The 17036-nt window shown below is 36.3% G+C and overlaps 2 long non-coding RNA genes and 1 pseudogene across 3 annotated transcripts in view; 2 read left to right on the forward strand and 1 right to left on the reverse strand.

Annotated features, from left to right (window-relative positions):
- Positions 1-17036, reverse strand: part of LOC104006020 (uncharacterized) — a 472234-nt gene that overhangs the window by 177173 nt on the left and 278025 nt on the right. The gene's annotated exons all lie outside the window — the stretch shown is intronic.
- The window catches only part of LOC134809874 (uncharacterized), a 103688-nt gene that overhangs the window by 77548 nt on the left and 9104 nt on the right, over positions 1-17036 (forward strand). Inside the window, exons 3-4 of one of the 2 annotated variants that reach the window (XR_010156523.1) lie at positions 5108-5239; positions 13553-13644. This is a non-coding gene — a long non-coding RNA (uncharacterized LOC134809874). Of the gene's footprint in view, positions 1-5107; positions 5240-13552; positions 15936-17036 lie in introns of those variants that run through there. The other variant, XR_010156522.1, reaches the window with a different exon arrangement.
- On the forward strand, positions 1779-2368 carry LOC735658 (large ribosomal subunit protein eL31-like; annotated as a pseudogene).

Here is a 17036-nt window from a genome sequence, read left to right on the forward strand (position 1 = left end):
AGTAGCTGGGATTATAGGCACGCACCACCATGCCCAGCTAATTTTTGTTTTTTGATTTTTTAGTAGAGACAGGGTTTCACCATTTTGACCAAGCAGTCTCGAACTGCTAACTTCAAGTGATCCACCTGCCTTGGCCTCCCAAAGTGCTGGGATTACAGGTGTGAACCACCACACCCAGCCAAAATTCTTTTAAAAATATCTTCATAATTATACTTATGGTCATCCATGAATATCTGCATTTATGTACATAAAATATATACACATGAATATCTGCGAGTAAACAATTTATATCCTGATGATTTCTGTACATCTTACACCTCAAAAAATTATAATCTCTACCAATAACTATTTTTGATATCAGGCAAATAATTTAGAGTTTCTGTTTCTTCATCTTTATAAGAAGAGTAATAGTCTATTATCATAATCATAGCTTTGTACACAAATCAAAGCCACCAAAAATACACACTGCTATAAAAAATATAAAATGATGTCATACTCCTGAACAACCACTGGGTCAAACAAGAAATAATTGAGACTAATGAAAATAGTAACATAACATATTGATGTGGTTTGGCTGTGTCCCCACCCAAATCTCAACTTGAATTGTATCGCCCAGAATTCCAAAGTGTTGTGGGAGGGCCCTGGGGGGAGTTAATTGAATCAGGGGGCTGGTCTTTCCCATGCTATTCTCATAATAGTGAATAAGTCCCATGAGATCTGATGGGTTTATCAGGGGTTTCTGCTTTTGCTTCTTCTCATTCATTTTTTCCCTTGCCACCACGAACAAGAAGTGCCCTTCACCTCTCGCCATGATTCTGAGGCCTCCCCAGCATGTGGAATTGTAAGTCCAATTAAACGTCTTTTTGTTCCCAGTTTTGGGTATGTCTTTATCAGCAGCATGAAAAAAAACTAATACACATATGATATGCAGAAAAGAATGTTCTAAAAGGAAAGTTTATAGAAATAAATATCTATATTAAACAAACAAACAAAAAATCTCAAATAGAAAGCCTAATGTTACATGAAGGAGTAAAAGAAAAGCAAAGCCTAAAGTCAGTAGAAGCAAGAAGATTACAAAAATCAGAAGTGAAATAAATGAAATAAAGACTTGAAAGACAACAAAAAAGATCAAAAGAAAGAATACATCAATAAATAAAGTCATAAATAAAAAGAAGACATTACAACTCATACCCCAGAAATATGAAGGATCATAAGAGACTGCAATGAACAATTGTAAGCCAACAAACTGTATAACCAAAAGAAATGGATACATTTCTAAACACATGCAATGTACAAAGACTGAATTATGAAGAAATAAAAAAATCTGAACACACCATTAATGACTAAGGAGATTAGATCAAGGCAAACAAAACAAAAAATAAATAAATAACACCAACAAAAAGCCCAGCATCTGATAGCTTCATGGTTGAATTCTACCAAACATTTAAAGAACTAATGCCGGGCCGGGCGCGGTGGCTCACGCCTGTAATCCCAGCACTTTGGGAGGCCGAGGCGGGCGGATCACGAGGTCAGGAGATCGAGACCATCCTGGCTAACACGGTGAAACCCCGTCTCTACTAAAAATACAAAAAATTAGCCGGGCGTGGTAGCGGGTGCCTGTAGTCCCAGCTACTTGGGAGGCTGAGGCAGGAGAATGGCGTGAACCCGGGAGGCAGAGCTTGCAGTGAGCCGAGATCGCGCCACTGCACTCCAGCCTGGGCGACAGAGCGAGACTCCGTCTCAAAAAAAAAAAAAAAAAAAAAAAGAACTAATGCCAATTCTTCTCAGACTCTTCCAAAAACTTGAAGAGGAGACAATACTTTTAAATTCATTGCATAAGGCTAGCATTATCCTGATACCAAAGCCAGCTAAGAACATTACAAGAAAAGAAATTACTGGCCAATATCCCTGATGAGCATTGGTGCAAATATCCTTAATAAAAAATATTGGCAAACTGAATTCAACAGTACTTTAAAAGACTTATTCACCTTCCTTTCCAACTTGGACCCAGCAGAATGGCTCCCACAAAGAAGGGTGGCAAGAAGAAAAAGGGCCGTTCTGCCATCAACTAAGTGGTGACCCAAGAATACACCATCAATATTCACAAGCACATCCATGGAGTGGGCTTCAAGAAGCGTGCCCCTGGGCACTCAAAGAGATTCGGGAATTTGCCATGAAGGAGATGGGAACTCCAGATGTGTGCATTGATACCAGGCTCAACAAAGCTGTCTGGGCCAAAGGAATAAGGAATGTCCCATACTGAATCCGTGTGTGGCTGTCCAGAAAACGTAAGCTATATACTTTGGTTACCTATGTACCTGTTACCACTTTCAGAAATCTACACACAGTCAATGTGGATGAGAACTAATCGCTGATTGTCAAATACATCAAATGAAGTTATAAAATTGCAAAATAAAATAAAATAAAAGACATTCACCATGATCAAGTTGGATTTATTCCTGGCAGGCAAGGATGTTTCACTGTATGTAAATCAACAAACATAATATATCATATTAACCAAATGAAGAACAAAAACCATATAATCATCTCAACAGATAAAGAAAAAGCATTTGACAAAATTCAACATTCTTTTATGATAAAAACTCTCAACAAATTAGGTATAGAAGCAATGTACTTCAACACAATAAAGGTCATATATGACAAGCTCATAGCTAACATCCTCCTCAGTGGTGATAATCCGATTCTTATAAAGTCAGTAACAAGATAAGGCTACTCAGTTTCACCACTTCATTCAACATAGTGCTGGAAGTCCAATCAGAGCAATTAGGCAAGAAAAATAAATAAAAGACATTCAAATATGAAAGAAGTTAAATAGTCTATATTTGTAGATGGTATAGTCTTTATATAGAGAAAACCCTCAAGACTACACCAGAAAAGCTGTTAGAAATAATAAACTAATCCAGCAAAGTTGCACGATACAAAATTAACATACACACAATCAATAGTGTTGCTATACACTAACAATAAACTGAAAAAAGAATTAAGAAATGTCCTCATTTATAATAGTACAAAATACTTAGGAATAAGTTTTACCAAGGAGGTGAAAGATCTGTATACTAAAACTTATAAAACATTGATGAAAGAAATTGAAGAAGACACAAATAAATTTTTAAAAACCTCATTTTAATGGATTGAAAGTATTAATACTGTTAAAAAGTTCACACTATGTAAAGTGATCAACAGATTTAATGCAGTCCCTTTTAAAATTCCAATGACATTTTTCACAGAAATAGAAAAAAATTTGCAAAATTTGAAGGAAATGTGAGAAGACACTGAATAGTCAAATCATTAGAAAAGGTTTTTTTCACTAGTTATCTCATATAATTAGTGTGACTAGCTAGTCACACTAGATCATACTACCTGATTTCAAAATACATGGCAAAGTTCTAGTAATCAAAACAGCATGGCACTGGCATGAAACAGACACATAGCTCAATGGAATAGAACAGAGACACAAGAAGTAAATCTGGGCATTTATGGTGAACTAGCCTTCTACAAAGATGCCAAGAACAAATATTGGGAAAAGATGGTCTCTTCAATAAGTGGTGCTAAAAACACAAGAAATCCACATTCAGAAGAATGAAATTGGATCCTTACCTCAAACCATATACAAAAATCAAATCAAAATGGATTAAAGATTACATGTAAAACTGGACACTAAAAGTTATAGAGGAAAACATAGGATAAAAGCTTTTTGACATAAGTCTTAAAAAGATTTTTAGGATATGACCCCCAAAGGCACAGGCAACCAAAATAAAAATAGGAAAAATGATATTTCATACACCTAAAAGGCCTCTGCTCAGCAAAGAAAACAACCAACAGAGTGAAAAGACAGTCTGTGAAATTGGAGAAAATATTTGCAAACGATATGTCTGATAAGGGGTTAAGGAACTCAAATGAAAGATTACAAATATTGGCAAGGATGTTGAGAAGGTAACACTTTTTCACTGTTGATGAGACATGAATTAGTACAGTTGTTATGAAAAATAGTATAGAGGTTTCTCATAAGATTAAAAATGGAACTACCCATGTGATCCACCATTCCCCACTTCTGCTACAAATGAATTGAAACAAATATGTCAAAGAGATATCTGCTCTCCCATGTTCACTGCAGCTTTATTCACAATAGCTAGGATATGAAACTGATCTAAGTATCTAGGAAAAGACAACTGGATTTTTAAAATGTGGGGTGTATATACATACACAATGGAATACTATTTACCCATTAGTAAAAAAGGAATCTGTCATCTGTGACAACATGGATGAACCTGGAGGATATTATGCTAAGTGAAATAAATCAGGCTTACAAATAACTTTTGGTCAGACAGGAAGAATAGGTTCTGGGGCTCTGTTGTACAGCATAGTGAGTATAGTTAATAATAATACACTATATACACAAAAATTGCTAAGAGAATATATCTCAAATATTCTTACCCTATACACACACAGAAATAATAAATATGTGCATTACAGGATATGTTAATTAACTTGATTTCATTATTATACAATGTATATAGATATCAAAAATACCACAAATACAATTTTAAAGGTAATCCATTAAACATTAATAGAGATAAAAAACATAAACCAAAATAAAAGTTAATAAGTCTCTCACCAGCTTTAAGGTCAAGGAATATCTTTTTCAATGACCTGGAACCATCTCTCTGAAGTGCAATCATAGAGGAAGATAGCACCCCCATCTCTCAATTTCTGAAATGGTAGGAGCTTAGCCTTGGGTGTAGGGGGCTGGTTCTCACTCCAAATTGCAAAACTGCCTCTTGCTGTAAAAATATGATAATTTGTTTTTTCCTTTGAATAAATCCAATTAGCTAACACAGATGGTCATCTCAATTACCGAGTGAATTTAGGATCAACTATGTGTGACAAATGGTACTATCAAGTCCTCTTACTAGAGGACTAGCTATTATTTATTAGGAAAACATATATGTAATGAATTGTACTTGCTTGAATATATAAAAGGGTGAAATTTCTTTGTTTGCAATCTCTTTAGCAAATTGCCTATGTGCATCACATTCTGGTTTAATGCTAGTCGGTAATATTTTTACTTTCTTTTTTACCTTTGCAGAGAGGTTTTCAGAGTTGGGAGGAGATTTTGTTTTTATTTTTATTAACAATTTTGGCAACAGAGATAGAATGAGTTTTCCATTTTCTGAATTGAGTGGTCCAGCTGAAGGTCTTGTGGGCACACAACACTCAGGTAAGATACCGTGAATTATTATGCCTCTCTTTTCACTCTGAACAATTTTGGAATACCAGCCAAATGAACTACCATCTTAAAATTCAAGATTTTACTATTAAATAAACATCAATAATACAGGCTCTAATTCTCATCAGGATTACTATAGTTGGAAAATCAATGACACCAGAAATGTTGCCTGAAAAGTGTGTCTCTTAAAGAGTTAATAACTTTCTATTATATTTGAATAAGTGTATGATAATTCAGTCTAGCAGTAGACTGAGGACAGTTCTTCTGATTTGAATAAACTAAATGAATGTGTTGAGGTTCATAGACAGGGCTTGTTACATAAGAATATGTTCTCCTATCCCCCAAATTCATAGGTTGAGGACCTAACCTCCAATGGGACTGTATTTACAGATACAGCATAAAGAGATAATTAAGGCCAAATGAGGTCTTAAGAACACAGCCCTTATCTAATATGACTCATGTTCTTATAATAAGAGGAAGAAACACCAGGGATGGAAACCACAGAGAAAAAAAGGCCATGGTCATGTGAGGATGCAGTAGGAAGATGATCATCTGCAGGTCAAGGAGAGATGTGTCTTGAGAACCAACCCTGCTGGCAACTTGGTTTTGGATGTCCAGCCTCCAGAACTGTGAAGAAAATTAATTTCTGCTCTTTAAGTCACTCAGTCTATGGAATTTTGTTATGCAATCCCTAGCAAACTAATACAGACATCATCTAAAACAAACGAATCACTAGTATTTATGTAATCAACATTATTCTAAGAAAAAAATTAATTTGGATAGGCAAAAGGAAAAAAAGCAAAATAGAACAGGAAATGTGAGAATTAAAGGTACTTTTTCTTTCACAGAACGCTTCTTACCCTTTTTCTGCAGTGGCTACTCCCCCTGCTTCCCCTAAACATCTTGTCTGTATCACTTACTACCTCAGAATGAGTCTGGGGAAGGGAAGTTAATGATCTCTTGGATGAATGGTTTCTTCCTGCTATGGTTTGAAAGTCTCCCTTCCAAAATTTGTGTTAAAATTCAATGGCCAATATGATAGTATTAAGAGGTGAAGCCTTCAGAGGTGATTAGGCCATGAGGTTTTCTTCTTTCTGAATGGGATTAAGGCTTTTATAAAGGAAATTTCACTCAAACTTTGGCTCCCTTGCCCTTCTGCCTTCTGTCATGTGAGAACACTGTTCTTCCCCTCCGGAGGATGCAGTAACAAGATGCCATATTGGAAACAGAAAGAGCTCTTGCCAGGCAAACAAACCTGTTGATGCCTTGATTTTGGACTTCCTAACCTCCAGAACTATAAGAAATAACATGCTGTTCTTATAAATTATCCTGTGTCAGGAATTTTGTTACAGCAGCATAAATTAACTAAGATATCTTTGTTAGGAGATTTTCCTGAAAAGAGGGATAAGGGAAAAACATTATTATCTACTCTATTTTGAGGACACAGGTTTGAGTGCCTCATGTGATTTCACTCTATGTCTTAGCCCTGATTCCCCCTCCAAAAGTCCCTTATTATCCATGTACCATGTAGCTAGAAAAGCAGAAGATATAAGGAGACCTAATCAGGAAAATATGAGAACTTGAAAAAAAGGCTGTCTTTTATGAAGACAACAGGATGGAGAGTAGCTGCACTTGTCACATGTAAAAAAAAGGCAAACAGAAAAGATATTAAATTGATAAATGTAGACACAGAAAAGGAAACCAAAACACTATATAATTTACATTTCCCTTGTCTCAGTGAGAGAAAAACCTGCCTTTATTTGTATTGCAAGCAAAGCTGATGCCATCAAGAAGCTACTGAGGGTTCCTTGTTCATCTACATGCCTTCCTTGCAAGCTAATATTATTCATTTATAAACTTTTTCTTTTTCCCGTGCTTCAGAAGTTGAAGTAGTGCAAAGCAAACTGCTTTACAGCTTCACACATGGGGATGTGTACTCACTCCTCTATGAGATTTTCTAACTAGTCAGCGTTGTTCCTTTGATGGAACAAGAACAATAGGATTCCAAAGACTTCATCAGGGAGTTCTGGTGGACAAGGGAAGCTGATTATCTGATACACATCTTCCCCTCCAATACCCACACACAACTATGAAAGGACCTAATAGTTTAAGAGACATATTGACAACAGTTGCTAATAGCTCGAGTTGAACGCTTGCTGAGAAATGTGAGTTGGAAGATATAATGGTGTGCCCAGAAGGGGGGTGAGTCCCCCAATTCATGATCATTAATTGTTCACTGAGACATTTGTAAAGTTTATTGGCATAGATCCAATGGCAGATGAAATAGCCTTCTGACCTTGAATACCTTTGCCTTGGCTCTTTTGCAGGCTACAAAACAGAATTACAGAAAATGTAATAGGATGGCAAGTGTAGAATATCACTTGAGTTTTATCAGTAGCTACTCGGTTTGGGTATCATCAAAAGAAAGACAAAGAAGAAAAAAATATTAAAGCCTACTGTGTTTACTGATCAATGAGCATTCTTTACTAAAGGGAATAATCTCTACTCTGGCCAGTCTATAAGGGTTGAAAAAGAAGAATCCATGACGTTGGAAAAGGAAGCATAGAAGTAGACTGAGGAGGATACAGGAGGCACAGGGATAAGGGAATCAGGGAAGTCCAGAAAGCTATGGAATAAATGGAAAATGATTTAATTTTAGGGACTCTCAGATGCGAGAATTGCTAACAGTGGTGCTACTTTTTCTGTAGTTTTCTCAATAATTTCTCACGTTCTTTTGGTAATAGATTAATACAAGTTGCTGGTATTTTATGTCCATTTTTTTTTCTACTTGTTCTTTTTTCCCCCCAGTTCCCATACAGATAACTCCTCTGAGGATCTGAGGAACATGTGTTCTTACCTTGTCCTGATTCTCCTATACATCTTCTTGGGAGAGAACTGTGCAACTTAAAGGCTACCTTATTTTATACTGTGAATGTCTCTGGAGCTCCTTGGGAAAAAAGTTATCTGATTTAGCTACTATGTGCCTTTTGAAAGAAAAGGGCTATGTAAGAAGACAGCAGTCTCACACTGTGCCAGAAAAACACTCCAAACTGAAAATGAAAACAAAGTTTCACTTTTGGCTCTAGTGATACTTGTTGTATTTGCTATAGAACCAATAAAAATTGTTTATCAAAAGGGTAAGCCATGACCACATGCAAAAGGGTATCTTTTACTGAGAGCTCCATTAAAAGGAATAAAATCAGTTATTACAAATATAAGAAAAGCAAGGAATAAATTTTAAGAGGGCACTTACTTTGTCATACTCACATACTTACAGTAAAGAAGAAAAGCAAATTTGATAGAGATGGTTGCATTAGTCCATTCTCACACTGCTAATACAGACATACCAGAGACTGGCCAGGCACAGTGGCTCATGCCTGTAATCCCAGCACTTTGGGAGGCTGAGGCGGGTGGATCACAAGGTCAGGAGATGGAGACCATCCTGGCTAACACAGGGAAACCCCGTCTCTACTAAAAATACAAAAAAATTAGCTGGGTGCAGTGGCGAGCGCCTGTAGTCCCAGCTACTCGGGAGGATGAGGCAGGAGAATGGCGTGAACCCAGGAGGCAGAGCTTGCTGTGAGCCGAGATCGTGCCACTGCACTCCAGCCTGGGTGAGAGAGCAAGACTCTGTCTCAAAAAAAATAAAAAATTAAAAGTAAAAGACATACCCGAGACTGGGTAATTTATAAAGGAAAGAGGCTTAATGGACTGACAGTTCAGCATGTCTGGGGAGACATCAAGAAACTTACAATCATGGCGGAAGGGGAAGCAAACACATCCTTCTTCACATGGTGGCAAGAAGAAGAATGAGTGCCCAGCGAAGGGTGGTTATATAAGAAATCCCCTTATATAACGATCAGATTTTGTGGGAACTAACTTACTGTTGTGAGAACAGAATGGGGAAAACCACCGCAACAAATCACTTATCTCACCTGGTCCCTCCCATGACACATGGGGATTATGAGAACTACAATTCAAGATCAGATTTGGGTGGGGACACAGCCAAACCATATCATTCCATCCAAGACCCTCCCAACTCTCATGTTCTCACAATTAAAAGCCTAATAATGCCCTTCCAGCAATCCCCCACAGCCTTAACTCATTCCAGTATTAACTCAAAAGTCCAAGTCCAAAATCTCATCTGAAACAAGGCAAGTCACTTCGGCCTATGAGCCTGTAAAATCACAAGCAAGTTAGTTACTTCCTAGGTACAATGTGGGTACAGGCATTGGGTAAATACACTCATTCCAAATGGGAGAAATCGGCCAAAACAAAGTGGCTACAGGCCCCATAGAAGTCCAAAATCCAATAGAGCAGTCACTAAACTTTAAAGTTCCAAATTATCTCCTTTGAATACATGTCTCACATCCAGGTCATGCTGATGCAAGAAGTGGGCTCCCACAGCCTTGGGAAACACCAACCCTGTGGCTTTGCAGGGCATGGGCCCTCTCCCAGCTGCTTTCACAGGTTGGTGTTGAGTGCCTGCAGCTTTTCCAGGAGCATGATGCAAGCTGTTGGTGGATCTACCATTCTGGGGTCTGGAGGATGGTGGACCTCTTCTCACAGCTGCACCAGGCTAATTGTTTATAAAACAAACAAATAAACAGCAATAACAACCCCTCCCAAAAAAAGAAAAAACACTCAGACAAACCTTTCCCACCAGAAACATCTATAGTTATTCAAATACAGATGAATTTCTGGTAGCCTCAGAAACTAGAGAGCAATGAAAAATTGATGTCTTGGCCTTGGTACAATTGCATAAGGCCTCAGTAGACAAATTACAGCATTGCTCAACTGAGGCAAAGTATTGATGTCATTGGTTTATAGCTGTAGGCCACAAAGTGTTACATCTAAGTGTTAGTCCATTTTGCAGATATAAGTGGGCTACTACTACTAAAAAAAAAATAGTTTTAGGGATCAGCACAGTATTGTAGAGAATGGATTCCACTTTTTGCAGCATGAACAATACATCTCATTTGCATAATTCTCCAGATCCTTGGGTCTGGTCCCTATAAAATGAAGAGCTTATAAAAAGCTGAAATTGAATATAACTTCTTTCCCACCTTTGGAGATTCAAAATTTTGAGAAGTCTGACCTGATTTATGTGACGTTTATGCTCATATTGCATATTTAATAATGTTTACTTATGGGTCATGCACATGGAAAACAAGTGTCCTAGTTAAGGCTTCCCATGCTATAGCAACTTTTCATAAAATGATAGAAGCTTCTGTTTTGCCTGGAATTAAGTCTCCACAAGGAGAGGAGATAATAACAGATACTAGAGATGCCTTTCTTTGGTTCTGGAATTAAAATGCATTTGTGTACATTTTCAAAAGTATTCATAGTACTTTTCATAGTACAAAACATATATATGTTTTGAGTCTGTCATGCAACAGCATAAATTAAAAAGAAAAGAATTTTTCACTTCCATGAGAACTAAAAAACTCTTCGAAAATTGATGGCTGATTTGTTATGAACTTTACCATTGCCTGCTAAAATATCAATAATTCATTTTGCTGACAGAGCTTCAAGAGCTGTTGATAAAACATAGAAGACTCCAAATTTAGAAGCTCCACTTATACTGCATTAAGAAACATTTTTTAATGTTCAAAAATATGTTTCACAAAAGGAAATAAATAAATTATATAAGATTCAAGGAAACTTGATCTATCTCAAAATTATAGACAACAAAAGCAAAAACAGACAAATGAGATTGAATCAAATTAAGGAGCTTCTGAACAGCAAAGGAAACAATCAAAAGAGTGAAGAGACAATCTATGGATGGGAGCAAAGCTTTACAAACTATATGTCTGAAAAGGTATATTTGTAAATATATTTGTAATTCAAACAACTCAATAATAAGAAAACAAATGATCTGATTAAATAATGGTCAAAAGATCTGAATAAGCATTCCTCAAAAGAAGACATTCAAATGGTCAACAGGTTTATTTAAAATGTTCAATATCACTAAAGAAATGCATATTAAAACCATAAGGAGCCAAGGAGACCAGGGAATTTTACCCCCAAATATAGCACCATAGTTTGCTGATTATTTTAAATGAATGACCCTTGGAGACCAGCAGAGGCTGGAAGAAGCTCTACTCTGATACTCTGTTATGTGCCTAAAGATCAGACCCACCAGAGAAGAAAACAATTACTTCTGGTCCTTTCCCTGAGTTTTCATTAACTGAACTGGTATCTCAGGAAGAAAACCTGAAGTCTGTCAACACACTTGGACAGACTTTGGTGGCAAACCATTGTCTGCTCTGCAGCCCAAACAGACTTTGTCCTAGGCCACTGTATGTTTTCCAAACCCTTTGAGTCCCCTACAAGTCATTCATTATCCTCCTTAAAATCATCCACATTTCGCCAACTCCTTTTCCCGTATTAAAAAAAATACTCATCTGTACCCCATTGGGTTTTTCAGTAATCATTCTAGTGAGAGTTCCTCATCCTATACACATCAAAATAAAATTTGCATGCCTTTTCTCCTTTAATCTTCCTTTAGTTTAGTTGATTTTCAGTGAACTTTCAGAGGGGGAAAGAAAAGTTTTTCCTTTGCTCTAGGAGATATCACATTACACCTGTTAGAATGGGTATTATCAAAAGAAAATATAAGTTTGTGAAGAGAAAAATGGAATCTCTGCACACTGTCAGTGAGAATACAAATTAGTACGTCCATTATGGAAAACAGTATAAAGGTTTCTCAAAAAAAAATTGAAAATAGAACTACCATGTGATCCAAAAATTTCCACTTCTGGGTATACATCCAAAGAATTGAAATCAGCATGTCGAGCAGATATCTGTACTCCCACATTTTCACTGCAGCATAATTCACAATAGCCAAGATATGGAATCAACCAATATGTTCATCAACAGGTGAATGGAAAAAGAAAACATATGTGTGTGTGTTTGTGTGTGTGTGTGCAATGTAGTACTATTCAGCCTTAAATATTAAGGAAATTTTGTTATTTGTGGCGACATGTATGAGGCTGGAGAACATTATGCTATTGCTCTCCCTTGTAAGTGAAATCTAAAGAGGTTGAACTATTATAAGCAAACGGTAGAATGCTGGCTACCAGATACTAGAGGTGCAGTAGATATTGGGGATACATTGTTCAAAGGATACAAAACTTTAGTCAGACAGGAAGAATAAATTCAAAAGAAAGAAAAAAGAAATTTAACTGGACTATGGGAATGCCCTAACACAATAATAATTCCTATATCAAAACCTTTATTTGCTTTGGTTAGGGTTTTTTTTTTTTTTTTTTTTTTTTTTGATACGGAGTCTTACTCTGTCACCCAGGCCGGAGTGCAGTGGTGCCATCTCTGCTTACTGCAAGCTCCACCTCCCGGGTTCACACCATTCTCCTGCCTCAGCCTCCCGAGGAGCTGCGACTACAGGTGCCCACCACCACGCCTGGCTAATTTTTTGTATTTTTAGTAGAGACGGGGTTTCACCGTGTTAGCCAGGATGGTCTCCATCTCCTGACCTCGTGATCTGCCCGTCTCGGCTTCCCAAAGTGCTGGGATTACAGGCGTGAGCCACCATGCCCGGCCTGGTTAGGGTTATTATGTCATCAACAAATCATCTCAAAAAAAGATGAATTTTAAAGTCACTAGACTCTGAGCCGCCATACCAAAAAAGATTTTTTTAATACGAACATATTAGAGAGATGTGATATTCGTCAGCAGAATTATTTACATGCTACTCCTAATAAACCACAGGAAATGCTCTCTGAATAACTACCAGGAACCTTTTGGTAGTTGAGTTTCATAGAACTACATGTAAAAAGTAAGAGCTTTGTCTGTTTACTGTGTGTGTGATGTCTGGATGACCTGAGACCTTAACCTCTTCAAAAAAATGAAACAAAACATAAAAATTGATTTTCAGGCAATGGTAAAGACTGTCTTAAAAACCTTAGTTCTAACTTTCGGGATACCACAATATTTGAATCAGACAGAGAAAGTTATTTTATTTGTACCTAGGATTTATGCAAACGTGTGCTGATTTCCATAAAGTATCATACTTATATTCCTCAGTCCTCCAGATAAATAAAGTAGATAAATTAAATTTAAAAAAATAATTAGCTAAGACTCAGCTACGTACTGGGTTAAAATCTCCAGAGTTTTATCATTAGTCTTTTTCCTCCTGCCTCTGCATTCAAGCACAGAATCTTTTCTTTGAACCTACATTTGGCAGGCCCATGAATTTGGGTCTAAGAGCATGTCCTGTGCCTAATATAAGCAAATTCTCTTCTTACCATTTCCAATGCCTAAAAGGGTTTATCTCTTTCCTAGAAACCCTGAAACTTAAAGACAATAGGATCTGGAAGGACACGCCAGTGGAAATTGGCTATCTCTGTGGACCAGGAAATTTCATCTACAAAAAGGTATTCCAGAAAGAAAATGCAGTCACCATGTTGGGAAGAAGGCTTTCAAGTGCTACTGATCACTCGTTTGGCTATCAGAGGTTAAAACAAAATAAAACAAAAACCAAAACCAAAACAAAAGAGAAACAGCTCAGCTGGAGTCATGCTTCCCACGTGGACACAGCACCCGGGGAAGACTTGACTGTGGTTCTCACAAGGCCTTGAAATTTAAGTTTTCAAGAGTAACTGATCTTCGTATTGAATTCAGATAAAGAGGTAATCTAGAGAATATATTACATTTTAGATGGTCTTGCTGTCTTATTTCCAGTAGGTTTATTTTGACTACTTTAAGAATTATATTTTACTAGGAATCAAAAGTTATTTGCTACATGACCTTTTCTTTCTGTACTCCCAGTAATGGTTCTCACAATCCCCTTTCCAGTTAGCTCAAATTGTCCTCCCAGCAGAAACAGGACCTGGAATTGTATAACCAACAGTTTTATTATTGAAAGAGTAAAGGTGAGACCATCTTCATTATAATTGTTGATAACAAAATAAAACTAATATACATCCAAGTACTCAAGCCTGGCTGTGGTTTGAATGTGTCCCCAAATTCCATGTGTCAGAAATTTAATTCCCAAATTTATGTGTTGTTGCTATTTGGAGGTAGGGCCTTTGGGATTTAGTGATAGATGATGTCATAAGAGTAGGGCCCCCGTGATGAGATTAGTGGCCTTATAAGAAAGGGAGGAGAAATATGAGCCATATGGTGCTTTCTGCCATGTTATGATGACCTCACCAGCACGATGACTTCACCAGATGTAGCTCCTCAACCTTAGACTTCCCAGTCTCCAGAAATGTAAGAAATAGTTTTCTTCATAAATTACCCCATCTTAGTATTCTGCTATCTCAACACACAATGGACTAGGACAAGCCCTACTTGTAAAACAAACAAACAAAAACAATTAATTGGCTTAATCGAAAACATAAACATTCCAGCTAATAGAAAAATAGAAACTTGGCATTGTAAGATAGAGACTACAAAAAACAGGTCTACTGTTACTTAGTTAACTTTGTGATGTAACTTCTCTCCCATCTAAGTATAAATTGATACATGAAACTGAATTTCTATCATTCATGAATATTTTGTTGACTATTATAACATAGAGCTATTGGTTTAGATCCCATTCTGGAAAAAAAAATATGCATAGGCTAGGTTTGTCTTCAAGACTTAAAATAATAATAGTTATATACATTAAACCCTCAAAGTTTAATATGTGCCTTTCAGTTTGTACCTTATAATAAGACTTTTTGTTTGTTTGTTTTTGTTTTTGAGACAGAGTCTTGCTCTTGTCACCCAGGTTGGAGTGCAATGGCATGATCTCAGTTCACTGCAACCTCTGCCTCCCAGGTTCCAGCGATACTCCTGCCTCAGCCTCCCAAGTAGGTGGGATTACAGGCCCCTGCCACCATGCTCAGCTAATTTTTCTATTTTTAGTAGAGACGGGGTTTCACAGTGTTGGCCAGGCTGGTCTCGAACTCCTGACCTCATCATCCACCCGCCTTGGCCTCCAAAAGTGCTGGGATTACAGGCGTGAGCCACTGCGCCCGGCCAAGACTTTTATATTAGATGATGACCATGGATGTTACTGAATTGCAAAACTGAGAAAAGCTATTTAGGAAGATTGAATAATTACTAAAAGGCCTATGTAGTCATGTGCTGCATCACAACATTTTGTTTAACAATGGATCATATTACAATGGTGGTCTCATAAGATTATAATGTATTTTTCATGTACTTTTTCTATATTTAGATATGGTTAGATACACAAATACCATTGTGTTATAGTTGCCTACAGTATCTGGTAACATGTACAGCTTTGTAGCCTAGGAGCAATAGGCTATACCATATAGCCTATGTGCTGTAAGAACATCCAAGTTTATGTAAGTACATTACATCCTATGATGATCTCACAACAATGAAAAGGTGTATGTAATAGGTTGTGTCTGTTTGGCTATATAAAAGGGTGAGATTCCTTTCTGTCTGCATTCTCTTTAGTGGATTGCCTGTGATGTGCATCACATCCTGGTTTCATGCTTATTCAATAATAAAATTGCTTTTTTTCTCTTTTACCCCTGTAGAGAGGTTTTCAGGGTTGGAATAAGACTGTTTTTAATTATATTTTCTCAACAAAACCTAAGTTGCTTAAGGATAACAAAGGTAGCTTTCTGATGTTCACACCATCCTTGATATTGGGAAGTTAGATATTTTATGTTCTACTCAAAAATATTTGCAAATCTAAAAACGTACTATAGAGTGAATACCTTATGCTCTATGAATATAAATATGAATATGAAAGAATGTTTTTATTATTGAAGATGATATTTCTCAAAGCCAAAATGTAATTTTTCCTTTATTAAAGGATTTTAAAATTACTAAAATGTACTACCAGTATGCTTCCTATTTTCAACAAATTAAATTATGGAAGGACATAGTTGATTGTAAACTTGGAAAAAGATTTCATTTGAATTGAAATATGTATTCTGATATAATATTGTTATATTTAAAATCCTATAACCAAACTAATCTCTCATAAAAAATCCAATAGAAAAAAATTGAATAAAAATAAGACACAACTAATAAGAATAATAGAGGATAATGGATAACATTGTCAACAAATGTTGATTTAAAAGAAACATTCTTATCTGTATATTGTCTACTAAAATGTACTTTGTGTATATAACAATAAGTTAGATCTTGTGATATGTTTTTAAATTAGATTTCATTTCTCTTATTTATTCAAAATAATGTAGCCCCACAATCTCTATGTCTCCTTTTATAAATCCCATCTATCTCATGTATTTTCATGGTATGCTCTGAAGAAAAGACTGAAAGGAAAATATATGCCAGAAACCATTTGGTAGATTATATATTTGACTTAGATATGTGTATGAATAATATTTCCAATGAATTTCAATGTATTATAAGTTCAGAGAAAAGTGTTCCAATTTTAAAAATAAATAGCCTCTGGTCTCAACATAATTTCTCTAAGCTTGTGTTTCTTTTCCACTTCGTTTTAATTCTTTCCTTGATGTTTCCAGATGACCTTTGGCAAATAACTCAATTTTCTGTGCATTTTTCACTTTTGTCTAATAAGTATTTTCTGCTCCTCTTGATAGCAAAAAATCTTCTGCTGAATCTTTTCTTCATTCATTCATTCATTCATGTATTTATTTTCAAGCTATTAATAATATACTTTAAATGCATATTAAATGCTGCATGTTTTCCTATGCACTTTCACATCTCTACTTGGGTGTGTAATTTGCACTCCACGTAATTTCCTAGCATTTTCCACTGTTAGCAAATAATTCATGTTCACTTCTTCCTAAGGACATTCTGCCATTCCTTTTCT

Source organism: Pan troglodytes, chromosome 3 (assembly GCF_028858775.2).
Source record: "Pan troglodytes isolate AG18354 chromosome 3, NHGRI_mPanTro3-v2.0_pri, whole genome shotgun sequence".
In the NCBI taxonomy this organism is placed as follows: domain Eukaryota; kingdom Metazoa; phylum Chordata; class Mammalia; order Primates; family Hominidae; genus Pan; species Pan troglodytes.